The sequence below is a fragment of the Patagioenas fasciata genome, chromosome 37, assembly GCF_037038585.1.
Source record: "Patagioenas fasciata isolate bPatFas1 chromosome 37, bPatFas1.hap1, whole genome shotgun sequence".
Lineage (NCBI taxonomy): Eukaryota > Metazoa > Chordata > Aves > Columbiformes > Columbidae > Patagioenas > Patagioenas fasciata.
This window is the reverse complement of record NC_092556.1, coordinates 1,423,736-1,442,209: the sequence shown is the minus strand read 5'-3', so window position 1 is coordinate 1,442,209 and position 18,474 is coordinate 1,423,736.

The window sequence follows — 18,474 nt, the reverse complement described above, 5'->3', positions numbered from 1 at the left end:
CTGGGGACCACCTGTGTCCCCAGGGCCCATTGTGACATCCCAGGAGCCACCGTTGTCCCCAGGGCCCATTGTGACATCCTGGGGAACCCCTTGTCCCCAGTGTCCATTGTGGCATCCTGGGACCCCCGTTGTCCCCAGGGCCCATTGTGGCACCATGTGGACCCCCTTTTTCCCGAGGGCCCATTATAACGTCCCAGGACCCCCCATTGTCCCCTGGGCCCATTGTGACGCTGTGGGGATCTCCTTTGTCCCCAGGGACCATTGTGACACTGTGGGGACCCCCTTTGTCCCCAGGGCCCATTGTGACATCCTGGGGAATCCCTTTGTCTCCAGGGCCCATTGTGACATCCCAGGACCCTGCTTTGTCCCCGGGGCCCATTGTGACATCCTGGGGAACCGCTTTGTCCCCAGGACCCATTGTGACGTCCCAGGACCCCCCCTTGTCCCCAGGGCTCATTGTGATGTCCCAGGATCCCCATTGTCCCCAGAGCCCATTGTGATGTCCTGGGAACCCCCTTTGACCCCAGGGTCCATTGTGACACCATGGGGACCCCTTCTTGTCTCCAGGGCCCATCGTGGCACCGTGGGGACCCCCTTGTCACTGGGGACCCATTGTGACACTATGGGGACCCCCCTTTGTGCCCAGGGCCCAATGTAACATCCTGGGGACCCCCTTGCCTCCAGGGCCCCTTGTGACATCAAAGGATCACCCTTTGTCCCCAGGACCCATTGTGACATCCCAGGACCCCACTTACTCCCCAGGGCCCATTGTGGCACCATGAGGACCCCCTTTGTCACTGGTGCCCATTGTGACATCCCAGGACCCCCCATTGTCTGCAGAGCCCATTGTGACACTATAGGGACCCCCCTTGTCACTGAGGACCCATTGTGACACCATGGGCACCTCCCCTTGTCGTCAGAGCCCATCGTGACATCCCAAAACCCCCAATTGTCTCCAGGGCCCATTGTGACATCCTGGGGACCTCCCTTTCTCCCCAGGGCCCATTGTGACGTTCCAGGAACCCCCATTGTCCTCAGGGCCCATTGTGACATTCAGGGGACCCCCTTTGTCTTCAGGGCCCATTGTGACACCATGGAGACCCCATTTGTCACTCGGGCCCATTGTGACATCCTAGGACCCCCCATTGTCCCCAAGGCCCACTGTGACATCCTGGGGACGCCCTTTGTCACCAGGGCCCATTTTGACACCATGTGCACCCCCCTTTGTGCCCAGGGCCGATTGTGACATCCTGGGGACCCTCTTTGTCCCCAGGGCCCATTGTGACATCCTGGGGACACCCCATTGTCTCCAGGGCCCATTGTGAACATCCTGGGGACCCCCTTGTCCCCAGGGCCCGTCGTGGCACCGTGGGGACCCCCCATTGTCCCCAGGGCCTATAGTGACACCGTGGGTACCCCCTTTGTCCCCAGTGCCCATTGTGACATCCTGGGGACCCCCCTTGTCCCCAGGGCTTATTGTGACATCCTGGGGACCGCCTTTGTCCCCAGGGCCCATTGTGACATCCCAGGACCCCAAGTTGTCCCCAGGGACCATTGTGACACCGTGGGGACCCCCTTTGTCCTCAGGGCCCGTTGTGAACATCCTGGGGACCCCCTTGTCCACACGACCCATCGTGGCACCGTGGGGACCCCCCGTTGTCCCCAGGGCCTATAGTGACACCGTGGGTACCCCCTTTATCCCATGAGCCCATTGTGACATCCTGGGGACCCCCTTGTCCCCAGGGCCCATTGTGACACCATGGGGATCGCCTTTGTCCCCGTGGCCCATTGTGACATCCCAGGACCCCGCGTTGTCCCCAGTGCCCATTCTGACATCCTGGGGACCCCCCTTGTCCCCAGGGCTTATTGTGACATCCTGGGGACCCCTTTGTCCCAGGGGCACATTGTGGCACCATGGGGACCCCCTTTATCCCCAGGGCCACTTGTGACATCCTGGGGACCCCCCTTGTCCCCAGTGCCCATTATGACATTCTGGGGACCCCCTTTGTCCCAGGGGCACATTGTGGCACCACGGGGACCCCCTTTGTCAGCGGGGCCCATTGTGACATCCCAGGACCCCAAGTTGTCCCCAGGGCCCATTGTGACACCATGGCTACCCCCTTTGTCCCATGGGCCCATTGTGACATCCTGGGGACCCCCTTGTCGCCAGGGCCCATCATGGCACCGTGGGGATCCCCCTTTGTCCCCAGTGCCCATTGTGACATCCTGGGGACCCCCCTTGTCCCCATGGCTTATTGTGACACCCTGGGACCGCCTTTGTCCCCAGGGCCCATTGTGATGTCCCAGGACCCCCATTGTCCCCAGGGACCATTGTGACATCCTGGGGACCCCCTTTGTCCCAAGACCCCATTGTGACATCCTGGGGACCCCGCCTTGTCCCCAAAGCCCATTGTGACATCCTGGGGACCCTCTTTGTCCCCAGGGCCCATTGTGGCACCATGGGGACACCCTTTGTCACTGGGGCCAGTTGTGACATCCCAGGACCCCACTTTGTCCCCAGGGCTTATTGTGATACCATGGGGACCCCCCGTTGTCCCCAGGGCCCATTGTGACATTCAGGGGGACTCCTCTTTGTCCCCAGGGCCTATTGTGTCATCCTGGGGATCTCCCCTTGTCTCTAGGGCCCATTGTGAGACTGTGGAAGACCCCCTTTGTCCCCAAGTCCCATTGTGACGTCCCAGGACGCCTCGTTGTCCCCAGGACCCATTGTGACTCCCTGGGAACCCCCCCTTGTCCCCAGGGCCCATTGTGACATCCTGGGACCCCCCCTTTGTCCCCAGTGCTCATTGTGAAATCCTGGGGACCCACTTTGTCCCCAGGGCCCATTGTGGCACCATGGGGAGCGCCTTTGTCACTGGGGACCATTGTGACATTCCAGGATTTTACTTTGTCCCCGGGGCCCATTGTGACATCCTGGGGATCCCCCTTTGTCGCCAGGGCCCACTGTGACACCGTGGGCACCCTCTTTGTCCCATGGGCCCATTGTGACCTTCAAGGGACCCCCCATTGTCCCCAGGGCCCATTGTGACATCCTGGGTACCCCCTTTGTCCCCAAGACCCATTGTGACATCCTAGTACCCCCCGCAGTCCCCAGGGCCCATTGTGACATCCTGGGGATCCCTTTGGCCCCAGGGCCCATTGTGACAGGGCAGGGATCCCCCTTGTCCCCAGGGCCCATTGTGAAACCGTGGGGACCCTCTTGTCCCCAGGGCCCATTGTGACAGGGCGGGGATCCCCCTTGTCCCCAGGGCCCATTGTGAAACCGTGGGGACCCTCTTGTCCCCAGGGCCCATTGTGGCACCGTGGAGACCCCCCCTTTGTCTCCAGTGCCCATTGTGACATCCTGGGGACCCCCTTTGTCCCCAGTGCTCATTGTGACAGGGTGGGACCCCCCTTGTACCCAGGGCCCGTTGTGACATCCTGGGGACCCCCTTTGTCCCCAGGGCCTATTGTGACATCCTGGGGAGTCCCCTTTATCCCCAGGGCCCATTGTGACATCCTGGGGACCCCCTTTGTCCCTAGGGTTCATTGTGACATCCCAGGACCCCCATTGTCCCCAGGGCCCATTGTGAACAACCTGGGGACCCCCCTTTTTCCCCGGGCCCATTGTGGCGTCCCAGGATGCTTCGTTGTCCCCTGGGCCCATTGTGACATCCCGGGGACCCCTTTTGTCCCCAGGGTCCATTGTGACATCCTGGGGCCTCCCTTTGTCCCCAGGGCCCATTGTGACATCGCAGGAGCCCCCATTGTCCCAAGGGCACATTGTTACATCCTGGGGACCCCCTTGTCCCCAGGGCCCATCGTGGCACCGTGGGGACCCCCCCTTTGTCTCCAGTGCCCATTGTGACATCCTTGGGACCCCCCTTGTCCCCAGGACCCGTTGTGACATCTTGGGGACCCCTATGTCACCAGAGCCCATTGTGATATCCTGGGGAGCCCCCTTTGTCCCCAGGGCCCATTGTGCACATCCAGTGGACCCCTCTTTGTCCCCAGGGCCCATTGTGATATCCTGGGGAGCCCTCTTTTTCCCCAGGGCCTATTGTGACATCCTGGGGACCCCCTTTGTCCCCCGGGCCCATTGTGACATCCTGAAGACCCCCTTTGTCCCCAGGGCCTATTGTGACATCCCAGGACCCCCATTGTCCCCAGGGCCCATTGTGACACCGTGGAGACCCTCCTTGTCCTCAGGGCCCATTATGACATTCACGGGACTCCTCTTTGTCCCCAGGGCCTATTGTGACATCCTGGGGACCCCCCTTTACTCCAGGGCCCATTGTGACGTCCCAGGACCCCCTATTGTTCCCAGGGCCCATTGTGACATTCTGGGGACCCCTCTTTGTCCCCAGGGCCCATTGTGGCACCATGGGGACCCCCTTTGTCCCCAGGGCCCATTGTGACATCCCAGAACCCCAATTTGTCCTCAGGGCCCATTGTGACATCCTGGGGACCCCCTTGTCCCCAGGGCCCATCGTGGCACCGAGGGGACCCCCCCCCCCCCTAGTCCCCAGGGCCCATTGTGGCACCATGGACACCCCCTTTGTCCCCAGGGCCCATTGTGACATCCCAGGACCCCACCTTGTCCCCAGGGTCCCTTCTGACAGGGTGGGGACCCCCCGTTCTCCCCAGGGCTCATTGTGACGTCCCAGGACCCCTCGTTGTCCCCAGTGCCCATTGTGACATCCTGAAGACCCCCTTTGTCCCCAGGGCCCATTGTGACATCCCAGGACACCCCGTTGTCCCCAGGGCCCATTATGCACATTCAGGGGACACCCCTTTGTCCCCAAGGGCCATTGTGACATCCTGGGGAGACCCCATTGTCCTCAAGGCCCATTGTGGCACCATGGGGACCCCCTTTGTCCCCAGTGCCCATTGTGACATCTTAGGACCCCACTTTGTCCCCAGGGCCCATTGTGACATCCTGGGGACCACCTGTGTCCCCAGGGCCCATTGTGACATCCCAGGAGCCACCTGTGTCCCTAGGGCCCATTGTGACATCCTGGGGACCCCCTTGTCCCCAGTGTCCATTGTGGCATCCTGGGACCCCCGTTGTCCCCAGGGCCCATTGTGGCACCATGTGGACCCCCTTTTTCCCGAGGGCCCATTATAACGTCCCAGGACCCCCCATTCTCCCTGGGCCCATGGTGACATCCTGGGGTCCCCCTTTTGTCCCCTGGGCCCATTGTGACACTGTGGGGACCTCCTTTGTCCCCAGGGCCCATTGTGACACTGTGGGGACCCCCTTTGTCCCCAGGGCCCATTGTGACGTCCTGGGGAACCGCTTTGTCCCCAGGACCCATTGTGAGGTCCCAGGACCCCCCCTTGTCCCCATGGCTCATGTCCCAGGATCCCCATTGTCCCCAGAGCCCATTGTGATGTCCTGGGAACCCCCTTTGACCCCAGGGTCCATTGTGACACCATGGGGACCCCCTCTTGTCCCCAGGGCCCATCGTGGCACCGTGGGGACCCCCTTGTCACTGGGGACCCATTGTGACACTATGGGGACCCCCCTTTGTGCCCAGGGCCCATTGTAACATCCTGGGGACCCCCTTGCCTCCAGGGCCCCTTGTGACATCAAAGGATCACCCTTTGTCCCCAGGACCCATTGTGACATCCCAGGACCCCACTTACTCCCCAGGGCCCATTGTGGCACCATGAGGACCCCCTTTGTCACTGGTGCCCATTGTGACATCCCAGGACCCCCCATTGTCTGCAGAGCCCATTGTGACACTATAGGGACCCCCCTTGTCACTGAGGACCCATTGTGACACCATGGGCACCTCCCCTTGTCGTCAGAGCCCATCGTGACATCCCAAAACCCCCAATTGTCTCCAGGGCCCATTGTGACATCCTGGGGACCTCCCTTTCTCCCCAGGGCCCATTGTGACGTTCCAGGAACCCCCATTGTCCTCAGGGCCCATTGTGACATTCAGGGGACCCCCTTTGTCTTCAGGGCCCATTGTGACACCATGGAGACCCCATTTGTCACTCGGGCCCATTGTGACATCCTAGGACCCCCCATTGTCCCCAAGGCCCATTGCGACATCCTGGGGACCCCCCTTTGTCCTCAGGGCCCATTGTGACATTCAGGGCACCCCTCTTTGTCCCCAGGGCCCATTCTGATACCATGGGGACCACTTTGTCCCCAGGGCCCACTGTGACATCCTGGGGACGCCCTTTGTCCCCAGGGCCCATTTTGACACCATGTGCACCCCCCTTTGTGCCCAGGGCCGATTGTGACATCCTGGGGACCCTCTTTGTCCCCAGGGCCCATTGTGACATCCTGGGGACACCCCATTGTCTCCAGGGCCCATTGTGAACATCCTGGGGACCCCCTTGTCCCCAGGGCCCATCGTGGCACCGTGGGGACCCCCCGTTGTCCCCAGGGCCTATAGTGACACCGTGGGTACCCCCTTTGTCCCCAGTGCCCATTGTGACATCCTGGGGACCCCCCTTGTCCCCAGGGCTTATTGTGACATCCTGGGGACCGCCTTTGTCCCCAGGGCCCATTGTGACATCCCAGGACCCCAAGTTGTCCCCAGGGACCATTGTGACACCGTGGGGACCCCCTTTGTCCTCAGGGCCCGTTGTGAACATCCTGGGGACCCCCTTGTCCACACGACCCATCGTGGCACCGTGGGGACCCCCCGTTGTCCCCAGGGCCTATAGTGACACCGTGGGTACCCCCTTTATCCCATGAGCCCATTGTGACATCCTGGGGACCCCCTTGTCCCCAGGGCCCATTGTGACACCATGGGGATCGCCTTTGTCCCCGTGGCCCATTGTGACATCCCAGGACCCCGCGTTGTCCCCAGGGCCCATTCTGACATCCTGGGGACCCCCCTTGTCCCCAGGGCTTATTGTGACATCCTGGGGACCCCTTTGTCCCAGGGGCACATTGTGGCACCATGGGGACCCCCTTTATCCCCAGGGCCACTTGTGACATCCTGGGGACCCCCCTTGTCCCCAGTGCCCATTATGACATTCTGGGGACCCCCTTTGTCCCAGGGGCACATTGTGGCACCACGGGGACCCCCTTTGTCAGCGGGGCCCATTGTGACATCCCAGGACCCCAAGTTGTCCCCAGGGCCCATTGTGACGTTCAGGGGAACCCCCTTTGTCCCCAGGGCCCATTGTGACATCCTGGGGACTCACTTTGTCCCCAGGGCCCATTGTGACATCCCAGGACCCCGCATTGTACCCAGGGCCCATTGTGACATCCTGGGAACCCCCTTGTCCCCAGGGCCCATCGTGGCACCGTGGGGACCCTCCCCTTTTTCTCCAGTGCCAATTGTGACATCCTTGGGACCCCTCTTGTCCTCAGAGCCCATTGTGACATCCTGGGGAGCCCCCTTTGTCCCCAGGGCCCATTGTGACATCCCAGGACCCCCCATTTTCCCCAGGGCGCATTGTGACATCCTGGGGACCCCCTTTGTCCCCAGGGGCCATTGTGACATACCAGGACCCACCCTTGTCCCCAGAGTCCATTGTGACATCCTGGGCAGCCCCCTTTGTCCCCAGGCCCATTGTGACATCCTGGGGACCCTGTTGTCTCAAGGGCCCATTGTGACACCGTGGGGACCCCCTTTGTCACTGGGGCCCATTGTGGCATACCAGGACTCCACTTTGTCCCCAGGGCCCATTGTGACACCGTGGGGACCCCTTTGTCCCCAGGACCCATTGTGACATCCCATGACCCCCCTTGTCCCCAGGGCCCATTGTGACATCCTGGGGACCCCTTTGTCCCCAGGCACCATTGTGACAGGGCGGGACACCCCTTGTCTCCAAGGCCCATTGTGACATCATGGGGATCCCGTTTGTGCCCAGGGCCCATTGTTACATCCTGGGGACCCCCTTTGTCCCTAGGGTTCATTGTGACATCCCAGGACCCCCATTGTCCCCAGGGCCCATTGTGAACAACCTGGGGACCCCCCTTTTTCCCCGGGCCCATTGTGGCGTCCCAGGATGCTTCGTTGTCCCCTGGGCCCATTGTGACATCCCGGGGACCCCTTTTGTCCCCAGGGTCCATTGTGACATCCTGGGGCCTCCCTTTGTCCCCAGGGCCCATTGTGACATCGCAGGAGCCCCCATTGTCCCAAGGGCACATTGTTACATCCTGGGGACCCCCTTGTCCCCAGGGCCCATCGTGGCACCGTGGGGACCCCCCCTTTGTCTCCAGTGCCCATTGTGACATCCTTGGGACCCCCCTTGTCCCCAGGACCCGTTGTGACATCTTGGGGACCCCTATGTCACCAGAGCCCATTGTGATATCCTGGGGAGCCCGCTTTGTCCCCAGGGCCCATTGTGCACATCCTGTGGACCCCTCTTTGTCCCCAGGGCCCATTGTGATATCCTGGGGAGCCCTCTTTTTCCCCAGGGCCTATTGTGACATCCTGGGGACCCCCTTTGTCCCCCGGGCCCATTGTGACATCCTGAAGACCCCCTTTGTCCCCAGGGCCTATTGTGACATCCCAGGACCCCCCCTTTTCTCCAGGGCCCATTGTGACGTCCCAGGACCCCCTATTGTCCCCAGAGCCCATTGTGACATCCCAGGACCCCCCATTGTCCCCAGGCCCCATTATACACATCCTGGGGTCCCCCTTTATCCCCAGGGCCATTGTGACACCATGGGGACCCCCTTTGTCCCCAGGGCCCATTGTGACGTCCCAGGATGCCCCATTGTCCCCTGGGCCCATTGTGAAATCATGGGGACCCCCTTTGTCCCCAGGGCCTATTGTGACATCCCAGGACCCCCCATTGTCCCCAGGGCCCATTGTGACACCGTGGAGACCCTCCTTGTCCTCAGGGCCCATTATGACATTCAGGGGACTCCTCTTTGTCCCCAGGGACTATTGTGACATCCTGGGGACCCCCCTTTACTCCAGGGCCCATTGTGACACCGTGGAGACCCCATTTGTCACTGGGGCCCATTGTGACATCCCAGGACACCCCATTGTCCCCAGGGCCCACTGAGACATCCCAGCGACCACCCTTTGTCCCCAGGGCCCATTATGCACATTCAGGGGACACCCCTTTGTCCCCAAGGCCCATTGTGACATCCTGGGGAGACCCCATTGTCCCCAAGGCCCATTGTGGCACCATGCGACCCCCTTTGTCCCCAGTGCCCATTGTGACATCTTAGGACCCCACTTTGTCCCTAGGGCCCATTGTGACATCCTGGGGACCACCGTTGTCCCCAGGGCCCATTGTGGCACCATGTGGACCCCCTGTTGTTCCCGAGGGCCCATTATAACGTCCCAGGACCCCCCATTGTCCCCTGGGCCCGTTGTGACATCCTGGGGTCCCCCTTTTGTCCCCTGGGCCCATTGTGACACTGTGGGGATCTCCTTTGTCCCCAGGGACCATTGTGACACTGTGGGGACCCCCTTTGTCCTCAGGGCCCATTGTGACATCCTGGGGAATCCCTTTGTCTCCAGGGCCCATTGTGACGTCCCAGGACCCTGCTTTGTCCCCGGGGCCCATTGTGACATCCTGGGGAACCGCTTTGTCCCCAGGACCCATTGTGACGTCCCAGGACCCCCCCTTGTCCCCAGGGCTCATTGTGATGTCCCAGGATCCCCATTGTCCCCAGAGCCCATTGTGATGTCCTGGGAACCCCCTTTGACCCCAGGGTCCATTGTGACACCATGGGGACCCCCTCTTGTCCCCAGGGCCCATCGTGGCACCGTGGGGACCCCCTTGTCACTGGGGACCCATTGTGACACTATGGGGACCCCCCTTTGTGCCCAGGGCCCATTGTAACATCCTGGGGACCCCCTTGCCTCCAGGGCCCCTTGTGACATCAAAGGATCACCCTTTGTCCCCAGGACCCATTGTGACATCCCAGGACCCCACTTACTCCCCAGGGCCCATTGTGGCACCATGAGGACCCCCTTTGTCACTGGTGCCCATTGTGACATCCCAGGACCCCCCATTGTCTGCAGAGCCCATTGTGACACTATAGGGACCCCCCTTGTCACTGAGGACCCATTGTGACACCATGGGCACCTCCCCTTGTCGTCAGAGCCCATCGTGACATCCCAAAACCCCCAATTGTCTCCAGGGCCCATTGTGACATCCTGGGGACCTCCCTTTCTCCCCAGGGCCCATTGTGACGTTCCAGGAACCCCCATTGTCCTCAGGGCCCATTGTGACATTCAGGGGACCCCCTTTGTCTTCAGGGCCCATTGTGACACCATGGAGACCCCATTTGTCACTCGGGCCCATTGTGACATCCTAGGACCCCCCATTGTCCCCAAGGCCCATTGCGACATCCTGGGGACCCCCCTTTGTCCTCAGGGCCCATTGTGACATTCAGGGCACCCCTCTTTGTCCCCAGGGCCCATTCTGATACCATGGGGACCACTTTGTCCCCAGGGCCCACTGTGACATCCTGGGGACGCCCTTTGTCCCCAGGGCCCATTTTGACACCATGTGCACCCCCCTTTGTGCCCAGGGCCGATTGTGACATCCTGGGGACCCTCTTTGTCCCCAGGGCCCATTGTGACATCCTGGGGAGACCCCATTGTCTCCAGGGCCCATTGTGAACATCCTGGGGACCCCCTTGTCCCCAGGGCCCATCGTGGCACCGTGGGGACCCCCCGTTGTCCCCAGGGCCTATAGTGACACCGTGGGTACCCCCTTTGTCCCCAGTGCCCATTGTGACATCCTGGGGACCCCCCTTGTCCCCAGGGCTTATTGTGACATCCTGGGGACCGCCTTTGTCCCCAGGGCCCATTGTGACATCCCAGGACCCCAAGTTGTCCCCAGGGACCATTGTGACACCGTGGGGACCCCCTTTGTCCTCAGGGCCCGTTGTGAACATCCTGGGGACCCCCTTGTCCACACGACCCATCGTGGCACCGTGGGGACCCCCCGTTGTCCCCAGGGCCTATAGTGACACCGTGGGTACCCCCTTTATCCCATGAGCCCATTGTGACATCCTGGGGACCCCCTTGTCCCCAGGGCCCATTGTGACACCATGGGGATCGCCTTTGTCCCCGTGGCCCATTGTGACATCCCAGGACCCCGCGTTGTCCCCAGGGCCCATTCTGACATCCTGGGGACCCCCCTTGTCCCCAGGGCTTATTGTGACATCCTGGGGACCCCTTTGTCCCAGGGGCACATTGTGGCACCATGGGGACCCCCTTTATCCCCAGGGCCACTTGTGACATCCTGGGGACCCCCCTTGTCCCCAGTGCCCATTATGACATTCTGGGGACCCCCTTTGTCCCAGGGGCACATTGTGGCACCACGGGGACCCCCTTTGTCAGCGGGGCCCATTGTGACATCCCAGGACCCCAAGTTGTCCCCAGGGCCCATTGTGACACCATGGCTACCCCCTTTGTCCCATGGCCCATTGTGACATCCTGGGGACTCACTTTGTCCCCAGGGCCCATTGTGACATCCCAGGACCCCCCATTGTACCCAGGGCCCATTGTGACATCCTGGGAACCCCCTTGTCCCCAGGGCCCATCGTGGCACCGTGGGGACCCTCCCCTTTTTCTCCAGTGCCAATTGTGACATCCTTGGGACCCCTCTTGTCCTCAGAGCCCATTGTGACATCCTGGGGAGCCCCCTTTGTCCCCAGGGCCCATTGTGACATCCCAGGACCCCCCATTTTCCCCAGGGCGCATTGTGACATCCTGGGGACCCCCTTTGTCCCCAGGGGCCATTGTGACATACCAGGACCCACCCTTGTCCCCAGAGTCCATTGTGACATCCTGGGCAGCCCCCTTTGTCCCCAGGCCCATTGTGACATCCTGGGGACCCTGTTGTCTCAAGGGCCCATTGTGACACCGTGGGGACCCCCTTTGTCACTGGGGCCCATTGTGGCATACCAGGACTCCACTTTGTCCCCAGGGCCCATTGTGACACCGTGGGGACCCCTTTGTCCCCAGGACCCATTGTGACATCCCATGACCCCCCTTGTCCCCAGGGCCCATTGTGACATCCTGGGGACCCCTTTGTCCCCAGGCACCATTGTGACAGGGCGGGACACCCCTTGTCTCCAAGGCCCATTGTGACATCATGGGGATCCCGTTTGTGCCCAGGGCCCATTGTTACATCCTGGGGACCCCCTTTGTCCCTAGGGTTCATTGTGACATCCCAGGACCCCCATTGTCCCCAGGGCCCATTGTGAACAACCTGGGGACCCCCCTTTTTCCCCGGGCCCATTGTGGCGTCCCAGGATGCTTCGTTGTCCCCTGGGCCCATTGTGACATCCCGGGGACCCCTTTTGTCCCCAGGGTCCATTGTGACATCCTGGGGCCTCCCTTTGTCCCCAGGGCCCATTGTGACATCGCAGGAGCCCCCATTGTCCCAAGGGCACATTGTTACATCCTGGGGACCCCCTTGTCCCCAGGGCCCATCGTGGCACCGTGGGGACCCCCCCTTTGTCTCCAGTGCCCATTGTGACATCCTTGGGACCCCCCTTGTCCCCAGGACCCGTTGTGACATCTTGGGGACCCCTATGTCACCAGAGCCCATTGTGATATCCTGGGGAGCCCGCTTTGTCCCCAGGGCCCATTGTGCACATCCTGTGGACCCCTCTTTGTCCCCAGGGCCCATTGTGATATCCTGGGGAGCCCTCTTTTTCCCCAGGGCCTATTGTGACATCCTGGGGACCCCCTTTGTCCCCCGGGCCCATTGTGACATCCTGAAGACCCCCTTTGTCCCCAGGGCCTATTGTGACATCCCAGGACCCCCCCTTTTCTCCAGGGCCCATTGTGACGTCCCAGGACCCCCTATTGTCCCCAGAGCCCATTGTGACATCCCAGGACCCCCCATTGTCCCCAGGCCCCATTATACACATCCTGGGGTCCCCCTTTATCCCCAGGGCCATTGTGACACCATGGGGACCCCCTTTGTCCCCAGGGCCCATTGTGACGTCCCAGGATGCCCCATTGTCCCCTGGGCCCATTGTGAAATCATGGGGACCCCCTTTGTCCCCAGGGCCTATTGTGACATCCCAGGACCCCCCATTGTCCCCAGGGCCCATTGTGACACCGTGGAGACCCTCCTTGTCCTCAGGGCCCATTATGACATTCAGGGGACTCCTCTTTGTCCCCAGGGACTATTGTGACATCCTGGGGACCCCCCTTTACTCCAGGGCCCATTGTGACACCGTGGAGACCCCATTTGTCACTGGGGCCCATTGTGACATCCCAGGACACCCCATTGTCCCCAGGGCCCACTGAGACATCCCAGCGACCACCCTTTGTCCCCAGGGCCCATTATGCACATTCAGGGGACACCCCTTTGTCCCCAAGGCCCATTGTGACATCCTGGGGAGACCCCATTGTCCCCAAGGCCCATTGTGGCACCATGCGACCCCCTTTGTCCCCAGTGCCCATTGTGACATCTTAGGACCCCACTTTGTCCCTAGGGCCCATTGTGACATCCTGGGGACCACCGTTGTCCCCAGGGCCCATTGTGGCACCATGTGGACCCCCTGTTGTTCCCGAGGGCCCATTATAACGTCCCAGGACCCCCCATTGTCCCCTGGGCCCGTTGTGACATCCTGGGGTCCCCCTTTTGTCCCCTGGGCCCATTGTGACACTGTGGGGATCTCCTTTGTCCCCAGGGACCATTGTGACACTGTGGGGACCCCCTTTGTCCTCAGGGCCCATTGTGACATCCTGGGGAATCCCTTTGTCTCCAGGGCCCATTGTGACGTCCCAGGACCCTGCTTTGTCCCCGGGGCCCATTGTGACATCCTGGGGAACCGCTTTGTCCCCAGGACCCATTGTGACGTCCCAGGACCCCCCCTTGTCCCCAGGGCTCATTGTGATGTCCCAGGATCCCCATTGTCCCCAGAGCCCATTGTGATGTCCTGGGAACCCCCTTTGACCCCAGGGTCCATTGTGACACCATGGGGACCCCCTCTTGTCCCCAGGGCCCATCGTGGCACCGTGGGGACCCCCTTGTCACTGGGGACCCATTGTGACACTATGGGGACCCCCCTTTGTGCCCAGGGCCCATTGTAACATCCTGGGGACCCCCTTGCCTCCAGGGCCCCTTGTGACATCAAAGGATCACCCTTTGTCCCCAGGACCCATTGTGACATCCCAGGACCCCACTTACTCCCCAGGGCCCATTGTGGCACCATGAGGACCCCCTTTGTCACTGGTGCCCATTGTGACATCCCAGGACCCCCCATTGTCTGCAGAGCCCATTGTGACACTATAGGGACCCCCCTTGTCACTGAGGACCCATTGTGACACCATGGGCACCTCCCCTTGTCGTCAGAGCCCATCGTGACATCCCAAAACCCCCAATTGTCTCCAGGGCCCATTGTGACATCCTGGGGACCTCCCTTTCTCCCCAGGGCCCATTGTGACGTTCCAGGAACCCCCATTGTCCTCAGGGCCCATTGTGACATTCAGGGGACCCCCTTTGTCTTCAGGGCCCATTGTGACACCATGGAGACCCCATTTGTCACTCGGGCCCATTGTGACATCCTAGGACCCCCCATTGTCCCCAAGGCCCATTGCGACATCCTGGGGACCCCCCTTTGTCCTCAGGGCCCATTGTGACATTCAGGGCACCCCTCTTTGTCCCCAGGGCCCATTCTGATACCATGGGGACCACTTTGTCCCCAGGGCCCACTGTGACATCCTGGGGACGCCCTTTGTCCCCAGGGCCCATTTTGACACCATGTGCACCCCCCTTTGTGCCCAGGGCCGATTGTGACATCCTGGGGACCCTCTTTGTCCCCAGGGCCCATTGTGACATCCTGGGGAGACCCCATTGTCTCCAGGGCCCATTGTGAACATCCTGGGGACCCCCTTGTCCCCAGGGCCCATCGTGGCACCGTGGGGACCCCCCGTTGTCCCCAGGGCCTATAGTGACACCGTGGGTACCCCCTTTGTCCCCAGTGCCCATTGTGACATCCTGGGGACCCCCCTTGTCCCCAGGGCTTATTGTGACATCCTGGGGACCGCCTTTGTCCCCAGGGCCCATTGTGACATCCCAGGACCCCAAGTTGTCCCCAGGGACCATTGTGACACCGTGGGGACCCCCTTTGTCCTCAGGGCCCGTTGTGAACATCCTGGGGACCCCCTTGTCCACACGACCCATCGTGGCACCGTGGGGACCCCCCGTTGTCCCCAGGGCCTATAGTGACACCGTGGGTACCCCCTTTATCCCATGAGCCCATTGTGACATCCTGGGGACCCCCTTGTCCCCAGGGCCCATTGTGACACCATGGGGATCGCCTTTGTCCCCGTGGCCCATTGTGACATCCCAGGACCCCGCGTTGTCCCCAGGGCCCATTCTGACATCCTGGGGACCCCCCTTGTCCCCAGGGCTTATTGTGACATCCTGGGGACCCCTTTGTCCCAGGGGCACATTGTGGCACCATGGGGACCCCCTTTATCCCCAGGGCCACTTGTGACATCCTGGGGACCCCCCTTGTCCCCAGTGCCCATTATGACATTCTGGGGACCCCCTTTGTCCCAGGGGCACATTGTGGCACCACGGGGACCCCCTTTGTCAGCGGGGCCCATTGTGACATCCCAGGACCCCAAGTTGTCCCCAGGGCCCATTGTGACACCATGGCTACCCACTTTGTCCCATGGGCCCATTGTGACATCCTGGGGACTCACTTTGTCCCCAGGGCCCATTGTGACATCCCAGGACCCCCCATTGTACCCAGGGCCCATTGTGACATCCTGGGAACCCCCTTGTCCCCAGGGCCCATCGTGGCACCGTGGGGACCCTCCCCTTTTTCTCCAGTGCCAATTGTGACATCCTTGGGACCCCTCTTGTCCTCAGAGCCCATTGTGACATCCTGGGGAGCCCCCTTTGTCCCCAGGGCCCATTGTGACATCCCAGGACCCCCCATTTTCCCCAGGGCGCATTGTGACATCCTGGGGACCCCCTTTGTCCCCAGGGGCCATTGTGACATACCAGGACCCACCCTTGTCCCCAGAGTCCATTGTGACATCCTGGGCAGCCCCCTTTGTCCCCAGGCCCATTGTGACATCCTGGGGACCCTGTTGTCTCAAGGGCCCATTGTGACACCGTGGGGACCCCCTTTGTCACTGGGGCCCATTGTGGCATACCAGGACTCCACTTTGTCCCCAGGGCCCATTGTGACACCGTGGGGACCCCTTTGTCCCCAGGACCCATTGTGACATCCCATGACCCCCCTTGTCCCCAGGGCCCATTGTGACATCCTGGGGACCCCTTTGTCCCCAGGCACCATTGTGACAGGGCGGGACACCCCTTGTCTCCAAGGCCCATTGTGACATCATGGGGATCCCGTTTGTGCCCAGGGCCCATTGTTACATCCTGGGGACCCCCTTTGTCCCTAGGGTTCATTGTGACATCCCAGGACCCCCATTGTCCCCAGGGCCCATTGTGAACAACCTGGGGACCCCCCTTTTTCCCCGGGCCCATTGTGGCGTCCCAGGATGCTTCGTTGTCCCCTGGGCCCATTGTGACATCCCGGGGACCCCTTTTGTCCCCAGGGTCCATTGTGACATCCTGGGGCCTCCCTTTGTCCCCAGGGCCCATTGTGACATCGCAGGAGCCCCCATTGTCCCAAGGGCACATTGTTACATCCTGGGGACCCCCTTGTCCCCAGGGCCCATCGTGGCACCGTGGGGACCCCCCCTTTGTCTCCAGTGCCCATTGTGACATCCTTGGGACCCCCCTTGTCCCCAGGACCCGTTGTGACATCCCATGACCCCCCTTGTCCCCAGGGCCCATTGTGACATCCTGGGGACCCCTTTGTCCCCAGGCACCATTGTGACAGGGCGGGACACCCCTTGTCTCCAAGGCCCATTGTGACATCATGGGGATCCCGTTTGTGCCCAGGGCCCATTGTTACATCCTGGGGACCCCCTTTGTCCCTAGGGTTCATTGTGACATCCCAGGACCCCCATTGTCCCCAGGGCCCATTGTGAACAACCTGGGGACCCCCCTTTTTCCCCGGGCCCATTGTGGCGTCCCAGGATGCTTCGTTGTCCCCTGGGCCCATTGTGACATCCCGGGGACCCCTTTTGTCCCCAGGGTCCATTATGACATCCTGGGGCCTCCCTTTGTCCCCAGGGCCCATTGTGACATCGCAGGAGCCCCCATTGTCCCAAGGGCACATTGTTACATCCTGGGGACCCCCTTGTCCCCAGGGCCCATCGTGGCACCGTGGGGACCCCCCCTTTGTCTCCAGTGCCCATTGTGACATCCTTGGGACCCCCCTTGTCCCCAGGACCCGTTGTGACATCTTGGGGACCCCTATGTCACCAGAGCCCATTGTGATATCCTGGGGAGCCCGCTTTGTCCCCAGGGCCCATTGTGCACATCCTGTGGACCCCTCTTTGTCCCCAGGGCCCATTGTGATATCCTGGGGAGCCCTCTTTTTCCCCAGGGCCTATTGTGACATCCTGGGGACCCCCTTTGTCCCCCGGGCCCATTGTGACATCCTGAAGACCCCCTTTGTCCCCAGGGCCTATTGTGACATCCCAGGACCCCCCCTTTTCTCCAGGGCCCATTGTGACGTCCCAGGACCCCCTATTGTCCCCAGAGCCCATTGTGACATCCCAGGACCCCCCATTGTCCCCAGGCCCCATTATACACATCCTGGGGTCCCCCTTTATCCCCAGGGCCATTGTGACACCATGGGGACCCCCTTTGTCCCCAGGGCCCATTGTGACGTCCCAGGATGCCCCATTGTCCCCTGGGCCCATTGTGAAATCATGGGGACCCCCTTTGTCCCCAGGGCCTATTGTGACATCCCAGGACCCCCCATTGTCCCCAGGGCCCATTGTGACACCGTGGAGACCCTCCTTGTCCTCAGGGCCCATTATGACATTCAGGGGACTCCTCTTTGTCCCCAGGGACTATTGTGACATCCTGGGGACCCCCCTTTACTCCAGGGCCCATTGTGACACCGTGGAGACCCCATTTGTCACTGGGGCCCATTGTGACATCCCAGGACACCCCATTGTCCCCAGGGCCCACTGAGACATCCCAGCGACCACCCTTTGTCCCCAGGGCCCATTATGCACATTCAGGGGACACCCCTTTGTCCCCAAGGCCCATTGTGACATCCTGGGGAGACCCCATTGTCCCCAAGGCCCATTGTGGCACCATGCGACCCCCTTTGTCCCCAGTGCCCATTGTGACATCTTAGGACCCCACTTTGTCCCTAGGGCCCATTGTGACATCCTGGGGACCACCGTTGTCCCCAGGGCCCATTGTGGCACCATGTGGACCCCCTGTTGTTCCCGAGGGCCCATTATAACGTCCCAGGACCCCCCATTGTCCCCTGGGCCCGTTGTGACATCCTGGGGTCCCCCTTTTGTCCCCTGGGCCCATTGTGACACTGTGGGGATCTCCTTTGTCCCCAGTGCCAATTGTGACACTGTGGGGACCCCCTTTGTCCTCAGGGCCCATTGTGACATCCTGGGGAATCCCTTTGTCTCCAGGGCCCATTGTGACGTCCCAGGA